The 18,340-nt window shown below is 44.3% G+C and overlaps 1 pseudogene; it reads left to right on the top strand.

Moving 5' to 3' along the window:
• The first annotated feature begins 3,738 nt into the window (after positions 1-3,738).
• Positions 3,739-4,343, top strand: LOC119237920 (60S ribosomal protein L12-like; annotated as a pseudogene).
• The last annotated feature ends 13,997 nt before the right edge of the window (positions 4,344-18,340 follow it).

Consider the following 18,340-nt stretch of genomic DNA (forward strand, 5'->3'; position numbering starts at 1 on the left):
TGAGCAAAGGAAAGTGGGCCTAAAATAATAGTAAAATTATACAAAGGTCAAAAACAAGCACAGCATTTTATAGTGTTAAACGTCAGGATTAGGTGATATTAGGGGTGGAAGAAAGAGGCAGAGTTTGGGACCATAAAGGAGAAAGTCTCTGGGGCAGGTGATGTTCTACTTCTTGACCTTCATGATTGCTATATGAGTTTGTTCACTTTGTGATCATTTGCCCTTGATCTGAGCACGTAAAATTGCATGTAACACTTCAGTTATCATGTTAAGAATGTCTTTTTGGGAAAGCCTCTTTGTTTTTGCCTCACTTCGTTTTGCATAGGATTCCAAATCATTTTTGATTTGGGGAGAGAAAAGGACCCTTGTTTACCTAACTTTGTCAGTTGTCACCTCTTAATGCTTTGAATCCTTTTGATAGGGAGAGTTGGTAAAGTGAGTTATATACTATTTTAGAAGATATACATGGATAGTTTGAAAGAGTGGGTACAATAGGCTTTAAAAAACCTGCCCTTTAATGTACATCAGAGAGGAGAAACAGAAGATTAGAAGTTTTCATGGGTTGCCCCAGAACCACACCTTAGCGCGTAAAGTAAGATTAGATTGTTCTGCTGGCCAGAGACCCATTGATATTTCTAAGGAATTCTAGAAGATACCAGTTATGGGCAGGTCCATAATTAATTATCAGTGAAACTAAACATTTTTTAAAAATGTTAAAGTTTTATCTGTCACCATTGTCACTATATCTCCCACCCTAACTGCTGCTTCTTTAATCTTATTTTCATTATTTTCTTTTGTAATATCCTTGGATGTTCCTGTGATTATACCCTTCTATATTTCACTCATTTTTTTTTTATTATCCCAGTAGTCAATGATACACACATTCCTTCATGAATTCCATAAACATATGTTTCTTGCAAGCTGTTTTCCCCAAACCAGTTTCCTCTTACTTCTTTGGATGTTAATGTATTTTTTGTGGTCAACTAAATTTGGAAAACAATGAATTAGTCAAAACTGAACAGCTTTCTTCATTAGAGTACTTACTAAGCCAAAAATATGATAATTTATTCATGGCACCAAATCTTTTTTGAGCACTGACCATGAGGCGCTGGGAGTGGGAATATAGCAGTGAACAAAGAGACACATGTATGTTGTGTTTCAGAAGGACTCCGTAGACAGATTTCCTCCAATATGTTAGCACAAAACTCTTGCACATCTCCTGTTGGTTCATTCGCTTCCACCAAATATCTGATTTAGAATTTGTTACAGCACAAAGTGACAAGTATGAATCAACTTTCATTTTACCTAATTCCTGTATCTCTTGGCAAAATTTATTACATGATTCCTGTTTGTATGGTTTTGTTGTGCTCAGGTCACAGAATATATATTTTTCTATAATTATGGGCTTGCCAGCATAGTTGTTTTGCTCCATTGGTTGATGTTTCTCAGCTAAGAGTTTGTAATGAGTGAACTGTATCCCCCAAAAGGACCACAGTGCTTACTTTCCCCACTTTTAATTGTTGCTGAGATGAACTGGTACCCTTAAGCCTGTTTCCCTGGCACCTGTCAGCAAGAGGCAGAAACGTGAGAGCAGAAGACACGAAGTCTCTGGTGACACAGAGCCACCACCATCTGACCCCTTCTAGCTGGAGCAGGAGTGTCTGGGTGTTGGGGAGAGTGAGGACTGGAGGGTAGCTAGTAGTTGTTGGAAACTTATTCTCTGCCACTCCCACTGCACATTTTACCTTAGGTACTACTCGACAGCCCACCGTGCAAATGTGGAAACAGGTAACTTGCCAAGTGAGTGCCAGAGCCCATCCAGACCCAAGCCAGCTCACGCGAGTGCACCGCTGTCACCCTCACTTGTGGGCTGTCTCTCCTTCCTCTCCCGTGATTACTTGGCGTATGGTTAGTTGCGCTCATAGTTTGGATTAGCAGAAAAGCAAAGTCTGTGCTTCCCCATACCTTCGGAACATGCAGGTAATGAACAAGGCCCACTAAGTGGGAACTGGGAACTAACTGGGTGCTGTGCTTCTCCCTTCTCAGATCCTCTTTCTGGTGGCTCTGAAGATGCTCCCCGGGATTACCAGGGAGGCAGATCACTCCATATTTACTCAAAACAGCTCATACTTGATGGAAACAGCTTCAATTCCTCTGCTTCTGCTTCCCCAGGAACTTCTCACTGGGGGCGAAGTCAGGAATGTCTGAGCTGTCTTGGGCTGAGCATGGGGCATGGGAGGGAGGGACAGGGCTCGGGAGGACGTCAACATTCAAGGATCAGGAGAAGGTAAGGGAGCCAAAGGAGGTGGCAGAGCGGTGAGAGGAGAACCAGGAGCCTGCGGGCAGAGAGCCAAGGATGTGAAGCCCCTGGGGGGTTGACCAAGAGTCAAAACGTGCAGCTCTACTCTTAACATCCACCCCAGAAGTTGCCCTCCTGATTGTGCTCCTTGGCATCTTCCCCTGGGAGTTGACAGCTCATGTCCACACAAAAAACAGCACTCGATGCTTACTTACAGTAGTTTTATTCTTAAGTGTCCTTCAGTAAATGAATGGATAAACAGAGTGTGGTGCATCCCGACATTGAAATGTTATTCAGTGTTAAAAAAAAAGAGATGAGAAGCCACGGAGAAAGCGTAAATGCATATTACTAAATGAAAGAGGCCAGTCTGAAAAGGCTCCATGCTGGATGATTGCAATTATAATGCATTTTGGAAAAGACAAAAGCATGGAGACAGTGAAAAGATCAATGGTTGCTGCGGGTTAGGGCAGAGGGCGTGATGAGAAGGGGGTGCATGGAGGACTTTGATGGCAGTGAAAATATTCTGTGTGATACTGCAGTGGTAAATAGGTGTCGCTAGACATTAGTCAGGATGCATAGACTGCACGGCATCAGAACAGTAGGTTGGGGTAATGATGACAAGTCAATGTCGTTCATCAGTAGTAACATCTCCTGCTCTGGGGGAGGATGTTGGTCAGCGGGAGGCCATGCATGTGGGGACAAGCAGTACAGGGGAACTCTCTGTGCCTGCTGCTCAATTTTGATGTGAACCTCAAACTGCTCTATAAAAACGAAGTCTTAAAAACACACACACACACGCAAACAGGCTTGTGCATCCAGTGAGAACTCAACTAGTTTGGCCAAACAGAACGGAGAGTCCCTGGCACACAGCACGGGTAAGGCGGGGAAGGTATAAATGGGGGGATGCAGTGAATTCTGGAATGGAAATGGCTACTTATTGGAGGACAGACAGTGAGAACAATGGGGCCCGCAGAGTGAGATGCTTGCTGTATCTCTTGCCCTGTGGCTTTCATTTTTGAACCATTCGATGGTTTCTGTTTTGGAAATAAAGACAAAAGTCAAAGCCTAGTAACTTGAAGGGTGGAAACAGGTCCAGGGGCTTTGTCACTTAGAAGATCACTGGTGACTTCAGGTGTGATATTTTGGTCAAATGGAGGCAGTGAAATCCAAAGTCTAATATTAAACTACAGGGCAAAAGGAAGTGGGGACAGACTCTCCTGCTCAGCAACAACTTTGCCGGTGAAGGGAAAGAAGGAAGTAGCCAGAAGCCCGTCAGGATGACGGGAGGTTTACTTTGCTGTTGTTTCAGCATGGAAACAACCTAATGCTATTTGGGTGAAAGGGAAGGAATTCTAGGGGAGGAAAAGTAGAAGATGAATAAGGATGGTAGGTGGAGCACAGAGCATAGAAAAGAGAACCTGCGCTTTCGGTTGGGAGGAGGCCAAGGTGCAACTTTCTTCGGTCGTCCCGAATCCGGGTTCATCCGACACCAGCCGCCTCCACCATGCCGCCTAAGTTCGATCCCAATGAAGTCAAAGTCGTATACCTGCGGTGCACCGTGGGGAAGTCGGTGCCACGTCTGCTCTGGCCCCCAAGATTGGACCCCTGGGTCTGTCTCCAAAAAAAGTCGGTGATGACATTGCCAAGGCAACTGGTGATTGGAAGGGGCTGAGGATAACAGTGAAACTCACCATTCAAAACAGACAGGCCCAGATTGAGGTGGTACCTTCAGCCTCTGCCCTCATCATCAAAGCTCTCAAGGACCCACCGAGGGACCGGAAGAAGCAGAAGAACATTAAGCACAATGGAATATCACATTCACGAGATTGTCAGCAGAGCCCAGCAGATGTGGCACCGATCTTTAGCTCGAGAACTCTCTGGCACCATTGAAGAGATCCTCGGTACCGCCCAGTCCGTGGGCTGCAACGTTGATGGCCGCCACCCTCACGACATCATCAATGACATCAACAGCGGCACAGTGGAGTGCCCTGCCAGTTAAGAAAAATCAAGGAAAATCACAATAAAGGATCATTTGACAGTAGAAAAAAAAAAAGAAAAGAAAAGAGAACCTGCCCAGGGGCTGAGGTGTACGTGTGAGTTCAGGACTTTTAGAGCAGATTTATGCTGCCGTGGACGCTTGTGCAGATGGCTTCTGAGGCCCTTGCCAGTCTGATTTTCTTGTTCTAGCACAGTGCTTATGCAATATATTTTCAGCACTGGTGGAAATGTCTTGGATCTTTGCTGTAGAGTATGGTAACTAGTCCTGCGTAGCTATTAAGTGCTTGGAATGTGGCTAGTGTGACTTAGGAACTAAATTTTATTTATTTTTTTAAAAGTTTTTGTAATAGATTTATTTTTTATTTATACAAGAGCTGGGGTATAGTCCCGAGGTGTGGGAGGATGAGAGGTCTCACTAGAGACAGAGCAGGGAACAGAACAGGCAGACTGACCGAAATACACTGCTGAGGGGAGCAGCGGGCGAGACAGGAGAGGTCTGCTGTGCCTTGTGGGTTTCTCCCTGGCCAGCGGGGAATTGAATCCGTGCTACAGAGGCTGCGGACAGCTTCACAGTGCTGCACTCAACCCACTGTGCCACTGGGGAGGCCCAGGAACTAAATTTTAAGTTATATTGAAATTTTTCACTCTAATTTTTAAATGAGATATAATTGACCCATGATATCCTGCACATCTTTAAAGGGTGCTTTTATAAGATGTGGTGTTTGTCACCACTATCAAGACAGTGCCCATATCCAGCACCCCCATGGGGGCACCTTTGTGACCCCTCCCTTTGACCCCTCGCTGTCCCGCCAGTCCCCAGACAACTGTTGACCTGCTTTCAGTCCCAATAGATTAGTTCGAATTTGATATAATTGGGCTCATACAGTATTTAGGTTTTGTCTGCTTCTTTTGCTCAACATAATTATTTTGAGACTCATCCATGATGTTTTGTACATCAATGTTCATTCCTTTTTGTCACCCACTAGCATTCTGTTGTATGGATATCCCCCCGTATTTTTAACTGTCTGTGCATGAAGGTTTGTTTTTTCCTCCATAAGGCTGCTGTGAACATCAATAAGCCTATGTGGATACACGGTTTCCTTTTTCTTGGATCAATATATAGGAATGGAATGGTTGGTGATGTGGTCATATGGTAACATTACACTGTTGCTAAATTTTATTTAATTTAGTTAATTAAAATTCAAATGGCTGAATGTGGCTAGTGGCTATTATGTCAGACAGCGCAGTTCCTGAGTGTGTTCATTTTCCCAGTGATTCTGTGCTGGGATGTGAGTCACTCACTTGGGAGGCAGATCCTGCATCTTAATTGTATATTTAAGTTTGTGACCTTGAACCTGCTTGTAGGGCGGCAGGAAAGTTTCTCATTTGTGAGGTCAGGGAAGCTCCAGAAACCAAAAACCATCTCTACTCTCTGAACTCATTTGCTCATTCATTCACCAAAGATCTGTTGAGGCCCATTTTATGCCACTTGTGCTAGACTCCAGGGGTGGGATGGGCTGGGTGGATGCCCACCCTGTCTTCAAGGCACTTCGAGTTTGGGGGGCTCAGTCTGGGTGGGGTGGGTTCCACACTGAAGTCCACTGAGAAATGGAAGAAAGAATCTTCCCACTTATGCATCATTCAAGTCTGCTAGGGGTGTTGAGATGGTCCCAGGAGGAGCTGGGGGTTTTCGGATGAGGGAACAGGTTCTCTTTCTCCTGCCGGGGTAACCCGTGAAGAGGAGAAGCAGGCAGCGACAGGGATGGGACGGTGTGCTTGGAGGACTGCGGTGTAGAGGGGGAATTGGGCACTTACTGGGAAATGGGGGGAACATGGCCTGCTGGCTCTCTCTGTGCCTGTGCGAAGACATGGCGGTTCAGGGCGCTGTGGGCGGAGGCTCAGCTCGTGGGGCCTCTCTGCAGTCTGAGCTCCCATTCTGTCACCGTGACATGCCACACGGCATCTCTAGTTAGCTTCTCCTGAGGGGAAAGCTATTTTCAGGCGATGATGTTGTGGATGTGGGTGGATCAAACCAAGAGATTTCCTAGAGTTTCCAGTTCCTTCTGCTCATCACTCCCCGGATTCTTCCCATGAATGCTTCTCTAGAAGCAGCCCAAGTGTGAAGGCGATTTCCCAGGGAAACCAGACAGCACCCGGGGAGGTGGGGGGAGAGAGCTTTAATCGTCACACTGGCGGGCTCAGTGGGATAACTCCCAAAAAGTCCGAGCCCCGAGTTGCAGGAATGGTAAGGTTTTACACAGTTTGTATGTGGAAGCTAGTCACCCCCTCTATCCTAGACTTCCTCTATTGCTTGGGAAGGGGGTGGAGGGAGCCGAGGCTCCTGCTGTGGGCAAGCAACCCACCACGGGGCTTTCCGGCCCAGCCAGCGGCAGAATCCAGGCAGCAGACTTAGCCACTTCCTGCTTCGCAGGCACAAGATGTAGGTGGGAGGAGGAGGAAGGTGACAGCAAGGCTGTCAGCTTTGAGCTGACGGCATGTTCCGTGCTGGCGTGGTTAAAGCGATGCACGTGGGAGGCAGAACCTGCCTCTTAATTGTATTAAGTCTGTGTCTTTGAACTTGCTCGGAGGGTGTCAGGGAAGCTTCTAGTTGGTGAGGCTAGGGAAGCTCCGGACGTCAAAAACAGGAGTAGTGACAGCAGCAGCTGCGATGCAGTGCGTGAGCACACGCATAGGCTGCTCTCTGCGTCCATCAGCTCATCTATTTGCTCTCTGCATCCATTAGCAGTCCCGTGAGAGCGGGTCATACCGTGAACGTCACTTTACCAACGGGAACAAAGGAGTCTAAAGAGGTGAAATGTGTTACTCAAGGTCATGTCTACTGAACCTGGATATAGACTCGGGCTCAGTCCTGTTCCGGTTCGGAGAAGCTGATGTGTATGGAATGACCTGACATCATCCCCTGGCAGCCGTTCCTCTTCATCCTTACAGTCATCCCTGATGAGCCAGCCTCCTGATTTAGACTAAGTTAATGAGATGTGTCCGGCGGGGACACTTGGGGCTTCTCGGTCACAGAGTGGAGGGTGGAGGAAGAGATGACAATGCATTGAGCATCCCCCATGTCCATGGTGGATTTTTTTCCCTCACATTATGTTTATTGAGGTCAAGTTGGTTTGCTCCGTATCCCTGCTTTGTGGGTTTTAGGTTTGAACCTCTACGAACATGTGTTTTCGTACCACACCCACCACCAGGGCCCAAGTAATCCTCCACCATTGGGTCCCCTCCCTCCCCCACTCCCAGCCCACCATCCTACTTCTCTGGCTGCCTCAGTTTGCGGTCATACGTCAAAGGTTTATTATAGGTTTGGTTTCAGCTCACTCTTTGTTTTGTTCCTCTATAGTCCACATAGGAGTGGGACGTCTGACTTCGTAAGCTGGAAGTTTATGTACATTAGTTTAGTTCATCCATAAAGCAAGCTTGTGCGCCCCGGGTGTTACCCTCTTGTGCCGCTGAAGAAGAGCAACTTAGAGAGGTTTAGACCCTTGCTTAGCTCACTCACAGGTTAAGTTCAAAGAGCTCAGTTTCAACCCTCTCCAGGCTGGATCCAAACCCTCTCCTGCCCATTGCACCCTGCTGTTTCACCTTAGCAAAGTATCCGAGAGAAGAGGCAGCAAGCACAGTGCCTCAGGGTCTTTGCTTGCCAAATATGTTAGAAAGCCTCAGGCAGTTCTGGGAGAGATGGGGACAGAGTTAAGGTGACCTTTCATCCAGCTGGACGTTGCTGATCACGTAGGCAGATTCCTGCTGCGTTCCTCTTCCCTCACAGCCTCCCCACATGTGGCTGCCCACGCAGGCAGGTTATCGCTGTGGTCCGAGGCAGCCTCCCAGGCCCGCTGGGTGTCCTGAGCGCATGAGGAAATATTGCTATTGATAACTTGTAAGATCAGTCCCAGCTCTAATCTCATCAGAAAGCCTAGGAGCACGGCTGCTGGAGCTGGACTGCCTGGGTTTGAATCCCCGAAGTGCCACTTACTTGCTAGCCTTGAGCAAGTTTCTTAACCTCTCCTTGCCTCAGTATCCTTATATATACAACTGGGGTAGTAATTAAACTCACGGCGCTTTTTGGAAGCCTCCCCTAGTACATGTAAAACTTTTATAACAGTGCCTGTTACTTATAGTGCTAAACCTTCAGTTTATTGCTGTCATTATTATCATTACTGTAGGCCCCAACTGCCAAGGTTAGCCTCACAATTTTCTGACTTTATGATGTGAAAGTGATGCCCATTCAGTAAAAAACATAATTCAAATTTGAATTTTTCCCTTTGCCTGGGCCACCATAAGCACTCTTGTTGCTAAGCAGCAGCAGCTCCCAGGCAGCCACCCCCTCACAAGGGCAAACACGGGGACTCCAGAGACTCCACGGACTGTTTCACACTGTCAGTACTTTTCAGTCAGTAGCCTGAGGTAGTCAGAGCTTAACTATAAAGTAGGTTTTGTGTTACATGATTTTGCCCAACCGTGGGCTAAATACAACTGTTCTGAGTGCATTTAGGTATTTTAGGCTAAAAGCTATGATGTCCCATAGGCTAGGTGTATTAAATGCATTTTCAACTTTCAGTGTTTCCATTTATGATGAGTTTTATCAGGATGTCACCCCATGCTTGGTTGAGGAAGACATGAACTCTGCAGACAGCCAGACTAAGATGCAGCACAACCAAGAAACTGGTCCAAGGAGACACACCTAGAAAAGCTGGGGCCTAAACCAGTTCTTCTGCCTCTTAATCCAGTACTTTTGTGAATACTTGCTTACATGTTTTAACAGTGAGATTACTGATTTAAAAAGCTATCAGTACTTTGAAGGCAGTGTGGGCTCTTCCCAAATTTCAAACCGAGAATAGCCCCTTTATTAACTCATCTTTTAAAAACAAAGTCTTTTAAAAGAAGAAATTGGGGGCCTCCTCTGGTGGTGCAGGTGGTTGAGTGCAGTGCTGTGAAGCTGTCCGCAGCCTCTGCAGTGCCAGTTCGATCCCCACCAGCCTCGGAGCAATCCACATGGCGAGTAGACCTCTCCTGTCTCACCCGCTGCTCCCCTCAGCAGCGTATTTCGTCAGTCTGCCTGTTCTGCTCCCTGCTCTGTCTCTGGTGAATCTTCTCACCTTCCCGTGCATCTGGCCTGTACCCCAGTTCTTGTATAAATAAAATCTTTATAAAAAACACCAGCAAGATGAAAATTGAGAGGAACGTCTCAGTGCTACTGGGTTCCAGGAGAGATGATCACACTTTATGGGTGTTAATAACTGCTTGTTGTTAACACCAGTTTAGTGGAAATTAATTGCGTCATTGTCTGGGGTATTTGATAAGAGTGTCTACTTTCTGTTGTAATATCAAAGCAAATAAGGAAAAAAAAATACTTGCATAGTGGTAGTATAATTACTACTATTTTCTAAGAATAAAAAGAGCAATTCTTTGTAATTGGGAGACAGCTAATCTGGAATGTTTTTAATGAAGAGCAGCTTTATGATAGGTTTCAGTTACGTTATAGGAAAGAAGATAGGGCATGGATAGTTGGGGTCCTGGATATTCAAAGAGCAGACCTAGGTTCCACCCCCTGCCCAAGGTTCTTGTGGGTGATCAGACATCAGGGCCCTCTCCGCCCACCCCACAGGGAGAGGTGAACAAATGAGGGAGGTGAGCACAGATGGTGGCTCCTAATTCACAAAGGGAGGGCAACTAAGGCTTCTTAAAGGAGAGTCTTTAAAAATGAGCTGTTTTTTGTAAGATAAGCAAGTTGGGGAAGGATCTTCCAGGTAGCGAATGAGACAAAAGAACAAAGTTAGCCTCGTTGTGGGAGCTGCAAGGTAATGCTCAACTAATCAAGTAACAAAAAAATTATTTTTTTGTTTGTGAAATTGCATTGGTGTAGTAATACTAGCTGACATTTGGGTTTTGTGTGTTCGCAGCACTTCATTGTGCAGTTTATTTAATACTCATAAAAGTCACATTAGGAGGTACCTCCCTGGTGGCGCAGGTGGTTGAGCACAGCACTGAGAAGCTGTCCGCAGCCGCTGCAGTGCCAGTTCGATCCCCACTGGCCTCGGAGCAACCCACATGGCAAGTAGACCTCTCCTGTCTCTTCCGCTGCTCCCCTCAGCAGTGTCCTTTGGTTAATCTGCCTGTTCTGTTCCCTGCTCTGTCTCTGGTGAATCCTTTCACCCTCTGACACATCTGGCACATCTGGCCTGTACCCTGGCTCTTATATAAAAACAATAAATCTTAAAAAAAAAAGTCACATTAGGGAGGCACAGTTATTATTCCCACTTTGCATTTGGGGTAACTGGGACACAGAGTTCAGTGGCTTCCCCCAAATCTCACTGTTTCTGAGAGAGACCAGATGGAAACCCAGGCAGCCTGCTTTGAGTCTGTGACTCTGAAATGGGCTCAAAATGAAAGCATCTGTTTGGTTTGCAGCTACTTAGTAACTAACCCAGTTATTAGCTCTAGATCTTACCCATGCCCAACAAGAGATCAGCTTAACCCATAGTTCCATGCCTTCCTGGAAATTTCTGTGAATTCCCAGAGGCCTGTTTTTATTTTTGCTGAGTTCCCCTGTTCTCTAGGTAGGGCTTCTAAGCTGTTTCTGTTTCCACCTTGTCATGTGATAATGTGGTGGTGGCTGCAACCCTTTCTTGAAGGGGTCTCCTTTCGTCCCCCAAGCCAGGCATGCATTCACCTAAGGTTTGGGGGACAGCTATGACCAGTAGGTGCCATGGTCTGGTGACTGTAACATGGAACAGCCCATCCCCCTCGCAAGAAGACCAGGTGTCGACAGGGAAGTGCACAGTCCTGCCCACAAAGGTGTGGCTGGCTCCCAGGGGAAGGGCAGGAGGACCCAGCCCCTGTGGCTCTGATCCAGCCCTTCCCAGTTATGGAATCGAGGCTGAGGCATGAAGAACGGGAAGGGCTAGGGAGGCAACCAGATGAGTGGCTAGGTGAGGAGTTTTATTACGTTATTTATTACCCAGAGGATGGCCTTTAACCCACAAGCCTGTTTCTGAAGCCATCCCTAATGGCAATGTGATCTGTAGGGTTGAGGGTACGACCCAGGACACCCTCTAAAAACATACTATTTCATTTCCTGTTTCATTTAAAAAATACATGTCCTACTGCATAATGTTTAATGCCAGGGAGATGGCCTTCAAAGATCATTTCTTGGGTCAAAGATTATAAAATGATGGCACTTGAAGTATTGTTAATCCACTTTAGGAAAAAAAAAAAAAAACTACTTCCAACCAGTTGAACCAACTTTTTTTTTTTTTTTTTTATAGAGGCATGCTTTATTTATTTTGTTTGCTGGTTTGTTTGTTTTGTTTATACATGCACTGGGTACAGTCAGAAGCGCGGGAGGGCGAGAGAATTCACCAGAGCCAGAGCGGGGAGCAGAGCAGGCAGAAGGACCGAAGTACACTGCTGAGGGGAGCAGCGGGTGGCAGGAGAGGTCTGCGCGCCATGTGGGACCCTCCTCCAGTGGCCGGGGAGCAGCCGGGGATCGAACCGGCGCTGCAGAGGCTGCGGGGCAGCTTCGCAACCCAGCGCTCAACCGCTGCGCCACCGGGGAGGCCCTGAACCAACTTTTTGAGATGGGCCAATTTCGGTGTCCATGACTAGAATGCTACGTTCTATTAATAGTGTGTCTTAGGGGCATTAAAAATATCCTGAACTTTGGAAAAGACTCTTATACATGAACTTAAAGGGGGCTGGGATGGGCTTGTGTTCTGATGACAGTGAAACTCCAATCGAGCTGTAAAGTGATCAAGAGCCTGTTGGAATGGGGACGTGTCCTGTAGTCTTCTCAGGTGATGGTGAAAATGAATGACGGTCAGGGGACTCTTCACCCCAGTGTTCCCGTCCTGACGGAGGACATTCACTGTAGTCCCTGCAGCCACTTACGCTGTTAGCAGGTTTTCTTTGGAAAGGAAATGGGAGAGTGATGGCGGAGGGGGCTGGGGTCAGATGTCCACTCCCTGCAAAGCCCCGGGAACAGAGGTGGCCTCTTGCCCTGGGGCTAGCCTTGCTTTCACGCCATCTCTAAAAACTTCCTACAGAAAAAAAGAATCCAACTGTTTTGCCAAGAAATGGCTCAATAGGTTTGGAAAAAAACCAACCCACACACATTTTTTCCATAACGTCAGCATTTTGTCAGTGAGCAAAAGTGTTTAAGAAAAACAACCACCCACCAATCAATATGCAGAAACTGGCAAGTGAAATACTGACTGTCGGAATTTGAAAGTTATTCAAAAAAGGTTTTGAGAAGTTGAGGCGACATGGGGGCTCTCTGGTGACTTACAACATACGTCGTCATGCTCATCAGGTGCTCCCTGTCGTATAGGTTATGCTCTGTGAAACAGAAAGCGCCTTAAACCAGGATGTTGCTTGACAACGGTGAGATCTTTGGTGATATTTCACTGAGGCCAGATTTCGAATCCTCCTAATGTGGGGTGAAGAGTTTCCTGACTGTCATTCATTTTCACAATCACCTGAGAAGACTACAGGACACATGATACACGTGGAGATACTTAGTCATAAGGCTTCATACTTCCTCTTTATGTTAATCTATTTTATAGCTTATAGCAATTATATCAGATGGAAATTAATTATAACCAAAATGTTAATCTAGTAAATAAAGTGGAAAGTTGTGCATAAACAAGAGCTTATAAGGTGCTACCCCAAATTGGAATTTATTTTTGCATATGATGTGGACAAAAAATGACATACCAAAATAGAAGTGTAACTAGAGAGGCAATAGGCATGTAACATCTCAGTATTTGCTAGTGCAGTTTATCTAAAACTATATTACTTTCCAAAAATGTTTTTCCCTAGGTATCTGGAAAACTTTAAAGAACATGTTACTGTAAAAGCCTGATAACTAATTTCCACAGATGTTATTTTTCTTTTTTGAGTTCCCAGATAGCAAACTACATACGGTACTCAATACATACTGTTTATTTCATTTTTTGTCATAACAAGAGAAAAGTTTAAAAACCAAGCAATTAAATTTTTTTTTAAAGATTTATTTTACTTATACAAGAGCTGGGGTACAGGCCGGAGATGCGGGAGGGTGAGAGGATTCACCAGAGACAGAGTGGGGAACAGAACAGGCAGACAGACCAAAAACACTGCTGAGGAGAGCAGCGGGCGAGGCAAGAGAGGTCTGCCGTACCATGTGGGTTGCTCCCTGGCTGGCCGGGAATCGAACCTGTGCTGTAGAGGCTGCGGACAGCTTCACAGCACTGCGTTCAACCCGCTGCGCCACCGGAGTGGCCCACAAGCAATTAAATTTTTATGTTGAAAAGTATTCTTAAGTGATTCTGACAATCATGGTGTTCTGAGTAGAACATGATGTTGCTAGGGAATGTTAGAGTCCATGGTACTGAGCTCTATCTGCAATCTTGCTACTCTTATCCAATCCTTCTGCTCAAAACCCCAAGGGAGAGGGATAAAGAAAAAAGGGAAAGGGAAAGGCCTCCCTGGTGGCACAAGGGGTTAAGTCTTGGCACTGTGAAGCTGTTGGCAGCCACTGCAGCATGAGTTCACCCCGGCCAGGGAGGTGACCCACACGGCGCAGCAGACCTCTCCTGACTCGCCCACCGCTCCCCTCAGCAGTGTATCTCAGTGGATCTGCCTATTCTGTTCCCCACTCTCTCTGGTGAATCCTCTCACCCCCTACACCTCTGATCTGTAACCCAGTTCTTGTATGCATAAATGAATAAAAATAGATCTTTAAAAAAAAAGGGGACAGGAAGGAGAGAACCTTTGATGACTCACGCAGCCCTTATATCAACCAATCCCAGAAGATTCCCACTGGGTGCATGGAATTTAGTGCACCCATAAAATGCACCACAGGGTATGGTAGGGGGGAGGAAACTTCCTAAAAGGGAAAGATAGTAAATGTTTTACATTTGTTGAAAGTCCTCAACTCTGCCACTACAGAAGGAATGCAGCCACAGACCGTTCATCACCATCTTTACTAGTTACTAGCCGGATTCTAGAAACACTTTGTGGCCACTGAAATTGAAAGTTCATAAAATTTTCGTATCCTGAAATAATATTCTGATTTGGTAAGCTATTGAAAAATGTGAAGACCATTCCCAGCCTTCTGGGTCATACAGAACAGGCTTTGGGCCAGGTGTGACGGGTGAGGCAGTCTGCTGACCCCCGGTCTATACTGGCAAGTCATCAGGCTCAGACGTCATGGCCCTCCTCTCCAGTCTTATTTTTACAGGGGCTTCTTTCCTTTCTGCCGTTGCCGCTGATGTTGTAGGAACATTAAAAGTGACACATATAAAAAGGAAGGTTTCTAAAATATCTCTTTTTATCCCATCTGGAAGGTCGTTTTTTAGGTTAATTAAACATCTAAGAAGGTATTACAATCTAAGATTATGAGAGGTTATAGCTTATTTTCCAACGCTTTTCTTTTTAAGATGTTTCGAGGCCTACACTATTACCTAATAAAACACCCCAGAAATTTAAGGACTGCACATTTGCACTTTTTAATAAACCACATGGCAAAAATGATACTTTATTTAATAAATGTATAGGAAATTACAATTTGAAAATTGTAAATACAGTGCATATACATATACCATACCTTGATATTAAATTAGGACAAACCCAAGCTTCAAAATCTTTCTAAAATCAGTCATATGCAAAATACCTGGTTTCTGAAGGGGCATATGGAATAGTATATACAATTTCTCAAATTGTGATATGGCTTACATATTAACACAGACTTACAGAAGCATAAGCTTTCCAAATATACAGAGTCGTCCAGGTACCAAGCTAACATACTGGCACATTTCAATTGTGTTGCAGCATTTCAGAATCTGCTTTCTTGCACTATTTAAGTGGACACTGTCATAGACTTAACTGGGAAAGTGTCCATAAATGTTTTCCAATCTTATCTAAAATCATAAAATGTGGTCCTCACAATACGATTGGAAGAACATGCTGAATAAACCCTTTGTATGGAAGAATTTAATGACTGGCTGGGCTGAGTGTGCACACACAATTCAATACTGAGAAATTTCCACAAATGCTTCTAATCCGTGTGCTCCTTATTAACATCACAAAAAATATCCCTGATTGGCATGATCTGTAAAAGTCTGAAGCCCTGTCTCATGGGATTCACACACAGATCTGTAGTTAGGGATGGCAAATGGCATTTTGGTTAGAGAGATACTAAGTTTAATCAGTTATTTGGAGATCAGACTTTTTCCCCTACTCAACACAGGATAGAGGGAGGTGTCACTATTCATTTGTGGCTACTACCAACTAGCTCATGGGCTAAATAAGCTTAGTTCAAAGACAAACTGAACCAAATTAATGAATCTTATATCTGGGAACACATTCTCTAAGTTCACTACATATAAGGTAGAGTCAACAGCAAAATTGCCTAAGACTTTATTCCAAAGGGGTTCAAATTCTCTAAGAACACCTTATTCATTGTAGTGAAAAAGAAGATAAATTTAGCTAATTGTGGTTGTTTACAAGTGAATGATTATCTTTTCAAAAGTAGTGAGTGGTTGTTTGAGACACACAACCCACAGCCTTATTAGTGATGGTATTCCCCATGGTTGCATAGTGTAGTCTAGTTGTGTCGATCACACTCACAGAACATTCTGTAATGCTCAGTGTGCACAGGTCAGGATCGGGAATAATCAGCAGTTAATAAAAAGGCTCTTTCCCACCAGAAACACATTTAAAAGTGGTGCTTTGTCCTGAAAGTTGTTTTTTTCCCTACATTAAAATGAAAGGAAAGCTCATGTAGCTGCTCCTGCCTGTGTCGATTCTGGGAAAATTTAGTAAAGACAAACACCACCAGTGAGGACACCTGGGTCCAAGATACAGAAGCAGAACACTGTGACTCCAGAGAGCAGGAGACCTGGTTTTAGAAAATGGAAACAAAGCACCCTCAGTTGAAAAGAAAACAGTAAATTAAGAAATCCAGTGATTTGGCAAACAATACTGATGGGAGCTGTTAAGTTGTAAAAATCTGCACTCACATTACATAAGGCATAGCTAATGGAAAATGTAGGAATTATAGTCGTTTCTAGTGCTGCATTTCAAAGACCTTTGAAATAAGCCTTATTCAACTACATCCCCCACTTTTTACTCTAAGGCAGCATGGTTGCTAATGAGACGATAGGTCTTTTCCTAAAATAAATCAAAAGGCTGTGTCTGGTAAGAGTTTTGAAAAACAGGTTGATATAGAAAGTAACTGATTATTTGCAAATGTTGAATAAAATACATTGCACCAAAGAACTGCCCAGTTTTTGTTGTTATCTGTGGTCCCATTGTGGTGTTTTCCCAATGCAAAATTGGCAATGCTGTGGTTTATCCAAATTTAGCCACCACTTTTTACAAGGCCATGGAGAGAGCTCTTTCTCTGAGAGTTGGCTGAGCTCAGCAAATGAAGGGTGAACTAAATGTTCTGTGTCAGAAGCTGTGCTACCGCTGGTCATACCTGCTAAGTTGACATGCCTCTCTGTGGATTTTGTGAAATTACAGTAGTTAAATCAATTCTCAAATCTCTGACCCAGTAAAATTCAAGTACAAAATCTGTAGTTCTTGCTACAGAAAACAGAAGCACAGGAAACTTTAGCGTACCTCATTTGAGCAGAGAATAACTGAGCTCTACACAAGTTTTCAGCATTTCTGCATTTTACAAAAGGACCCTTTGTAATCATCAAATGGACTGTAGAATACTTATCAAATAACTTTGCAAGGAGCAGGTTGATATGAAAAGTCAGATAGACCAATATAAGGTAAAATGAAAGCTTACAATAAGCTATGTGGGTATGGGAAACAACTAAAGAGAGGGGGAAATCTATGACTCTACAAAGCAGATTCTTTTCTTTTCTCATTAGGTACCCCCAATCTATAAATGCTCAGATGTTCACAGAAATGCATCTCATTTCAGTTGCCTTCTACATTTAAGAGTATTTTGATTTAAACAGTTTTTTATATGCTCCTGAAATTTTTGAAAGAGTCAAATCGTTGTTTTAAATGGATTCACAATAAGATCCCATAAAGTAAGTTTTCAGTTCAGTTCAGCAAACACTTAGTGGGTTTTATTAGGTACCATCACTGCTTATCAACTGTTTTTATTAGATACCATCAGTTCTTAATAATCTTTAGGTAAATCAGGTTTACTTATAGTGAGGGATTCGTGGAAAGATGAAATGTTTCCTGTTCATTTGTAAGTCATCTGCATACCTACTTGTATGGTACATTATCACTCTACTCTGATTCTCCCAAGAGCACAAGAACCATATCCTTCTTGATATAACAGTTTGTCTCTCTTGAATAGGAACTACTAATGTGTATAAAGATAATCTCAAAACCAATAGTTGCAATATGAAACATGAATATACACAGCTGCCTCTTTAACACAACTGTTACCAATTAGGTTGCCTTTGGTTTGGAAACTTTTATGCTTAGCCTCCCTGCTACAGGGATTTAATGTCCATCCTTATTCCAGTGCTTTAAAACGTACACACACACACACACACACACACACACACACACACACACACACACACACAATCTCTCTCTCTCATACTCACTCACTCACATACTCAAAAACCCTGAAATTTTTGTTTTCTTATAGTACTAGCTTCCCTTAATCTCTTTGGGCATTTCTGCTATGGTATTATTGGAAAACCCCATAATTATATCTTAGTGTTTCTGGAGTCCATGGAGCATCCCTAACCCATATCAAACAGAAATTCTCTCTGCAGGAAAGTGGTTAATGAACATGAGAGGTGGATATTATAAACTGAATCTTCGCCCCTCCAGAGTTTTACTCAGAAAGGCACACACAAACTAACTGGCATGGTGGAAGGAAGCAAGGTATCAAGCAAACTTTGCGTACAAAATGTAAGGCCGTTCTTGAAAGGACAGAGGATCACTGTTTACATTTTGCAGTTTCCTGCCTTTCATAAGTAAGTATCATTTCATGAACAATAAAAGTGATTTCAGGAACACTTAAACCTAAAACGACACACTGCATCACTGCATCTTCACTGC

The sequence above is a fragment of the Talpa occidentalis genome, unplaced genomic scaffold (genome assembly GCF_014898055.3).
Source record: "Talpa occidentalis isolate TD23 unplaced genomic scaffold, MPIMG_talOcc4v2.1 talOcc4.11, whole genome shotgun sequence".
Classification (NCBI taxonomy): domain Eukaryota; kingdom Metazoa; phylum Chordata; class Mammalia; order Eulipotyphla; family Talpidae; genus Talpa; species Talpa occidentalis.